The sequence below is a fragment of the Armigeres subalbatus genome, chromosome 3, assembly GCF_024139115.2.
Source record: "Armigeres subalbatus isolate Guangzhou_Male chromosome 3, GZ_Asu_2, whole genome shotgun sequence".
Classification (NCBI taxonomy): Eukaryota; Metazoa; Arthropoda; class Insecta; order Diptera; family Culicidae; genus Armigeres; species Armigeres subalbatus.
The window spans coordinates 323,302,819-323,310,136 of NC_085141.1; the positions used below are offsets into that span (position 1 = coordinate 323,302,819).

The window sequence follows — 7,318 nt, forward strand, 5'->3', positions numbered from 1 at the left end:
GAGTCGGACTAACAATCCTTCCCTTCCTATATGACCGTAAGGACGTGGCCGGCGCCGTTATTGGCTTTAGATATTTGAGCTCCCGAAACGTGTGCATTGAGAATGGGTAGCTAGTCCCAAGCCCCATTTATTGTGTTCTCTGTACAATTTCGCAAGTTCTAGTCAATCACGGAGTAGCAACTACGAATTGTGCGGTCATAATGCTCATGCTCATGCTCATGCTCTCATTCTTACTTGTAACCTTGTAACATTTTCTTCTAAGACGCTCAATATTAATTATTCATTTCCATGAAAGTTCCCGCTCGCTTTCAAATCGACTTCTATAAAAACATTCTTCATGCCTGCCGTATCCTAACAAAACTATCAACTCTATTGGCAGATAAAAGTGAGGTTAAAAACGAAGGATCATCCTTCGATAAATTAATTATTGACGCGTTCTACGCAATGTTTCTTGTGATTAAAATGGAAGAAAATGCTTTAAAATTAATACCCTGCTTTGATTCTTACAATTGAAGTGATAAGAAAGCGTAAATTTTGATTCCAGTTTTGAAATTTTTCGAAACATAACCTCACTTTTAATTGCCAATACTTTTGCCTCTAATTTTATCATGGACATGTACGTCTAAGTTTGGAAGATGATATTAGCATTTCCATGTCATTGTAAATCTTTTAACTTCACGTAGAAGTAATACACTCAAATCATTAATTAGTATACTTTGTTGATTTGTTTGTTTTTTTTTTCATTACTTTTGCATTTTTGTTTTCCAGCTGAAGAATACAAAAAAACTAGACTAATTATGAATCGACTGTACGATTGAATTATATCTATCAAACGGCTACTCAGTGTTACAATATCACAACGAGTTGATTATCTACCCGACGATAATATCTATATATTATGAGAATTTTTCTTTTTCAGGGGGGAATATTTCTGTTGTTTGTCGTCGTGTATTTAGTCTAATTTGAAACGTCTGTTCGCCTAAATGTCCGTACATTACTTCGCAAGCATTGCTATCACTTTTCATTTTTCCCTAGCTAATTAGTCGGTTCATGTTATGGTTCACACACGACGGCAAACATCAAAATTATTTTCCATTAGCATTAGCATTGTTACGGTGTAATTCGTAGATTGGACACTAGTGATACTTATGTTTTACTTTTGAGATCCTTATCTAGAATGCTATCAGAAATCAAGGCAGGGAGTGGTCCTTGATTCCAGTCTTAAACAAAAATAACAAAAGCATGAGGATTACTACTCCTGGCCACGCCCATCTTCACCGTAATTAGGGAGAGGAAGGATGATAGTACTTGATGTTGTACTCACAAAAAACAAACATGGTGCCATAGAAAGTTTTGCACTTTCCGCTTAAAAAGTGCTTCGTTCCTTTAAAAATAAAAATGAAATTGGTTTTTGTTAAAGTATTTTCTTCATTTAAAAGTTCATTTTCTATTGTTCTCATTATAAATTTAAAAGTTCTTCCTTTCCCACTAAAAATTGTTGAACTGTCAAGTCTATTAACGATAAACCTTTTGGTAAAAATGAGAGATTTGAAAAATAAATAATGAAGTCAAAAACGGCATTATGGGCTATCAAGTGGTAAAAAAATACTACTTATGTATTTGGGTTATCAAACAAATTATTGAGTTATTTTTATGATTCTTACGTTAGAATAAACACATATATAGAATAAGTCGAAAATAATAACAAAGCTTATTTTACTTGCATGTATATTTAAAAATATATATATATTTTTTCAACATGTTTTGTCCATCATGTTTTCAAAAATTCTCATAGTGTTTTCCGTGGTTGTTCTCTTTTTCCCACGCATCGCGTAAAACAACAACAAACCAGATTTTTTTTTGCAGCTGCAGGTCTGGTGCTGTGCTTATTTAATTCGTCTTCGTTAAGCGTAAATTCTAGTAAATTGTCTCGAAAGTGAGAACTGAAAGGAAGGCATATTATTTGGCTTAGAAATATCCCTGAAACGCCGCCAGTATCCAAAGATGCTCCCATGCCCGCTCCCATTTACTGCATTGATCATCAGGCAAGGACGAGGCTATAATACAGTACGCCGAAAAAACGACCGGGCTCGCGACCGAGCGGGACATGGAATCATGGAATCGGAAGGTAAGTCATACTTTAAAAGCAAGAATAAAAAAGTGTCTATAGATGGAATTGGAACCCCTGTGTGCTAATTCTTTTTTTTTTTTTTTTTTTTTTTTTTTTTCAAGGGAGAATGCATGTACACACTAACCCAGTACACGTGCATTGTAGTTGCCAAACTACCACACGGAAGTGTACTGGAGTGTCGGACTCGACCATACCGGTAATACCGACTAAACTCCCTTGGGCTCCACCATCGTTTCCCCCAGGAACTACCTCGCAGTACTACTTCTGGGGGGATGGCAGTACTAAGCGTACTCACTCATTATCGCTCACACAGGCACTCGTCCCACGCGAGACTGACTCGCACCCCATTCACTCCATTTGAGTCTTACTTGGATGCTCTCCCGGACGCTCCGCTGCCATGCCTCGAGGTGTCAATAGCGGTAACTGCCTGGGCCTACAGATATTGCGCTACGACACTCTGCCTCAGCACGAGCAGATCAATCACACCACTGCCGAAGCAGACCATACGCTACCCTGCCGAAGCAGGGACACTCCCCATGCACCACATGTGCACAACTGTAGGTGTGTGGGTACAACCCACTGCTACCCTGCCGCCGAAGCAGCTTCTCCAAAGACCATTCGCTCCATGTGACCCTTTTTCAGGTGCTCACTCTAACACTCCACTGCAATGCCTCGAGGTGTCGATGGGATACCTCGACTCCTGCCTCAGCATGTGCAGTCCATACTCAGACTTCTGCTGCGCTTTGAGGTGACAATAGCGGCGGAGACACGCTATGACACTCCTGCCTCAGCACAACCAGATCACTCACTCCCTGCCGAAGCAGCTCACGCGCTACCCTACCGAAGTAGGTACACTCCACAACTTATTCTAACACTCCACTGCCATGCCTCGAGGTGTCGATAGCGGTAGCAACGCTACGACACTCTTACCTTAGCATGTGCAGTCCATACTCAGACTTCTGCTGCGCTTCGAGGCTGCCATAGCGGCGGCGACTCGCTATGACACTCCTGCCTCAGCACAAACAGATCACTCACTCCTGCCGAAGCAGCTCACGCACTACCCTACCGAAGTAGGGACACTCCACATGCCAGTTGGCACTCCCTCCCTGGGCTTGTGCTTTTGAAGCGGCACACAGTCGCTTTGATAGAGTCCGCTTACGGGCACTTGTGGTTTTTTGGGAGGGATTTTAGTAGAGCCCACTGCTAAATCCCACCACGCCCTAGGCAGTTCTCCCTGACTCGCAGACAGCTGGGGAGGGGTCGTCAAGCCCTTGGACATCATGCTGTCCCTGCTGTCCCTGCTGCCCCATGTGTGCTAATTCTAGCCATCTAAAACAGACCCCAACTCCGGTGCTTCGAAGACCGCAACCGAAGTTAGGCGCTGCTTTTGCTGTTCGATATCAGAGCATTTATAGGTTTTTTTTACAGATAATATGTAGTTCCGGTCCCCATTTGTGTCCGACGAAAACATCATCGTGCATTGTATAAAGAACTACCCTGCGAACCCCGACGAATGCATGGATTTTTCCAGCCGCCTTGGCGAATGAGAGCTTGCCGAGCTTGCACTATTTAATAAAGAAATAATTAAAATAATAAAATTCATAAACTTTATACCGACTTAATTTAATTTCAGAGGAAAAGTTGAAAAAGGTAGGGTGTGGGAAGTTCCTTTTTGGGTAAATCATTATTGAAAATACCCCAGTATATTTTCCACAGGGAAACCTTTTAAATTTGACAGTTGTACAATTTTGTTTTGAGATGTTTAAACTTTTAATTTCAGAATGGTATGCAGCTTTTAAGATATGGTTATTTCAAAAGTATGCGTACTTTTATTTTGAGCATAAGCAACTCTCTACGAAAAAGAACCAATGCAACTTTTTATTTTAACCAATGGGTTTTTTAATTCTACTTATGGTTTTTCTTTCTGTGTACTTACTTAACGAGAGGCCACCGACTTAGCGACACCCTCATAAGTACCACAGAGTTGGATAATGAGGAAGGTAATCGTTGGGTCAGGATTTGCCTGTAGCTGGCAATGTAACCGTGGTACATCTTGCCCCGTAACACACCACGTAAAGGTGTCTACCCAGCATTACGGGTCAAACATCAAAAATATTTTCCACATGAAAAAGATACAATTCCCGTGTCGAAACGTTGGGTAGATAATAAACTCGTTGTGAAATTGTAAGACTGAGTTACTGCATCTGATCGCATATTTGTAACAATCGACAAAAGTAGGTATGGGAGAAAAGGAGGGATAATGTTGGTGTTACTCATGAGTATGGAAATCTAAATAATTAACATTAACATTAACATTAACATTTAGCAGTTCGCACAAATTCGTAGGTGGTACAAGCCAAGACTATTGTATGAGAGTAGCATCACTTTCATCCGTTACCACAGATATTGATTTGGGACTAATCACTAACTCTTAGAGCACCTCCACGGGAGTCCTCATCGCTATTCTCATTATAGCGCTCCTTCTCGAGTGCTATTTTAGGATAGCGCCCCATCTTCCCACCGGTGGTTTCTGTTTTAGGTATAGCGACTTCGTAAACATATTGAGTTCTCACCGGGCGTTGCTAAAAGTAGTCATTTTCTTCTACAATGGCTCTACATTCCAACTGGAACTTGGCTAGCTGCTCAACTTAGTACTCTATAAGCATTTCCTCAGTTTTCAATTGAAAGCTTTTCTGTGCCCGTCATTGCATGAGTATGTATTTTGTGTGACAACTATGCTCAAGGAGCCCACTTGAAAACAACAGAATCGGGAATCCGGAGGGCAATTCTACGCTTTGCTCGTAAGGCTAGCTGGAGACCCGTCATCAAACTTTTTTCATTTTTTTTTCAACATTATTCCTTCTGGACTTCCTTCCTCCTGGAAATTTCCTTCGGGGATTTATACTACTTGCAGTCGAAGAAATTCCTCCTGCAATTCCCACCAGTTTCCTACAGGAATCTCTTGACTTGACAAAATCCTGCAGGAATGCTTCCACTTTTTTTTCTGAAGAATGTCCCGGACAAACAATTTTGTAACAACATCCGAAACAATCCAAAGAATTTTCTTCGGAAAACTTACTAAGTTTTCAAATGAAATCACAAAAGAAATTATAGGGCAGTTCCAATAAAAAAATCCCGATAGATTCTGGAAGAAATCTTAAAACTATTCTGGGGCAACTGCTAAAAATTCTTTAAAAAATCACAAAGATTGCTTAGGAACTCTCGGAGAAATCTTCCAGGGATCCTATGATAAATTTCCAAAGCAAATCATGTTCAAATGAATGACAGAAAAGAGAAACTTGCGGGAGATTTTCTGGCGGAACAACTTAAAGAACATACTGAACAATCACTCAAGCAACCTTCTGAGGGATTCCTGGAAGCACCTGGAAGACCTCATCCTTGGGACAACTTGCTAAAGAAAAACAGTAAAATTTTCTTGAGCGAAAATCCATGAAAATTTCGGGCTCTAGCGGGCGTCCGTGCGCATCGCTCCTCATCATACCAGATCCACTAGTATAATTACTTCTTCGCGGAGTTGAACTGAGGCTCTAGATAAAAAAAATGAATATTTCCCTTGCTATTTTATTTACGCCGGAATTGTATTGAAAAAAAAGGAGATTTTCTGCAATTTTTTTATCTATACCAAAGTGACGTTACGATAGACGGGGATACCTTCGAGGTGGTCGAGGAATTCGTCTACCTCGGATCCTTGCTAACGGCTGACAACAACGTTAGTCGTGAAATACGAAGGCGCATCATCTGTGGAAGTCGGGCCTACTACGGGCTCCAGAAGAAACTGCGGTCGAAAAAGATTCGCCACCGCACCAAATGTGTCATGTACAAGACGTTAATAAGACCGGTAGTCCTCTACGGACATGAAACATGGACAATGCTCGAGGAGGACTTGCAAGCACTCGGAGTATTCGAGAGACGGGTGCTTAGGACCATCTTTGGCGGTGTGCAAGAAGACGGTGTGTGGCGGCGAAGAATGAACCATGAGCTCGCCCAACTCTACGGCGAACCCAGTATCCAGAAGGTGGCTAAAGCCGGAAGGGTACGATGGGCAGGACATGTTGCAAGAATGCCGGACAGCAACCCTGCAAAGATGGTGTTCGCTTCCGATCCGGCAGGTACGAGACGGCGTGGAGCGCAGCGAGCGAGATGGGCAGACCAGGTGCAGAACGACTTGGCGAGCGTGGGGCGTATCCGAGGATGGAGAGATGCGGCCTCGAACCGTGCATTGTGGCGTCAAATTGTTGATTCAGTGTTATCTGTTTAGATGTCAACTAAATAAATGAAATGAATGAAAAATGAAAGTGACGTTTCACGAAATAGCAACTCTGTATGGAAATTTAGTAACCCAGTATGGGGCGCTAAATTTGGAAACTCACGGCTTATTTTGAGTTGCGTTCTTATTTTACATTCCCGTTTACATACCGCCGGTGTAGAAGAGGGTCTCTATAAAGGGCCCAGAAATAGCGATAGGGACCCAGATGGGGACTCCCGTGGAGGTGCTCTTAGATGGAAGCAATGTACTCTCCAATAGTCGAGATCTGTCCTGGCCACGTCCTTACGAATGCTGAGGAAGGGGAAGGATGTTTTTTTGGACACCTACTTAAGAAAGATGCAGAGAACTCTATGACCTCTCATAGGTGCCATAGGAGGTTTTTAGATTGTGTGGAAGGTTATAACAGTATGAATCGTTTTTGGTATAACGTGAAACACAGAAAGAACTAGGATAGAAATACAAAGTAGGAAAGGGACGAGTCTGGAATTGAACCCACGACCTCCTGCTTATAAGGCAGAAGCGGTAGCCACTAGACCACCGAGCTCGTCGAGTATGGAAATCTAAATAATTTTCTAAAAATTTTCAAAAAAAAAAAAAAATAAAAACTTTTTACAGTTGAATTCTTTGGTAGCAATATTTACAATTACTTGGTATTTGAATACAGATTAATTTTGTAAACTTTTGTATGATTTACAAGGCATACAGGCGATAACACTCTCCAATGTTACTGTTTTGCGGTCACTTTGCTGAATGTTACAAAACAACTTGGTAGTCAGACCGCATCGTGCTTTCGTGCTGTGCGGTTCTTTCTCTCTTTGCGGAAGGAAGTTTTTAATACTATCCGAAGCTATTTTAATTTCAACGGTGCTTCTTAGCGCTATTTGTACCCACTGATCCCG

At 41.6% G+C, this 7,318-nt stretch overlaps 1 long non-coding RNA gene across 1 annotated transcript; it reads left to right on the plus strand.

Moving 5' to 3' along the window:
• The first annotated feature begins 1,840 nt into the window (after positions 1 to 1,840).
• LOC134221045 (uncharacterized) lies at positions 1,841 to 3,742 on the plus strand. Its single transcript, XR_009982180.1, has 2 exons — positions 1,841 to 2,128; positions 3,560 to 3,742. It is a non-coding gene; the product is annotated as an uncharacterized LOC134221045 (long non-coding RNA).
• The last annotated feature ends 3,576 nt before the right edge of the window (positions 3,743 to 7,318 follow it).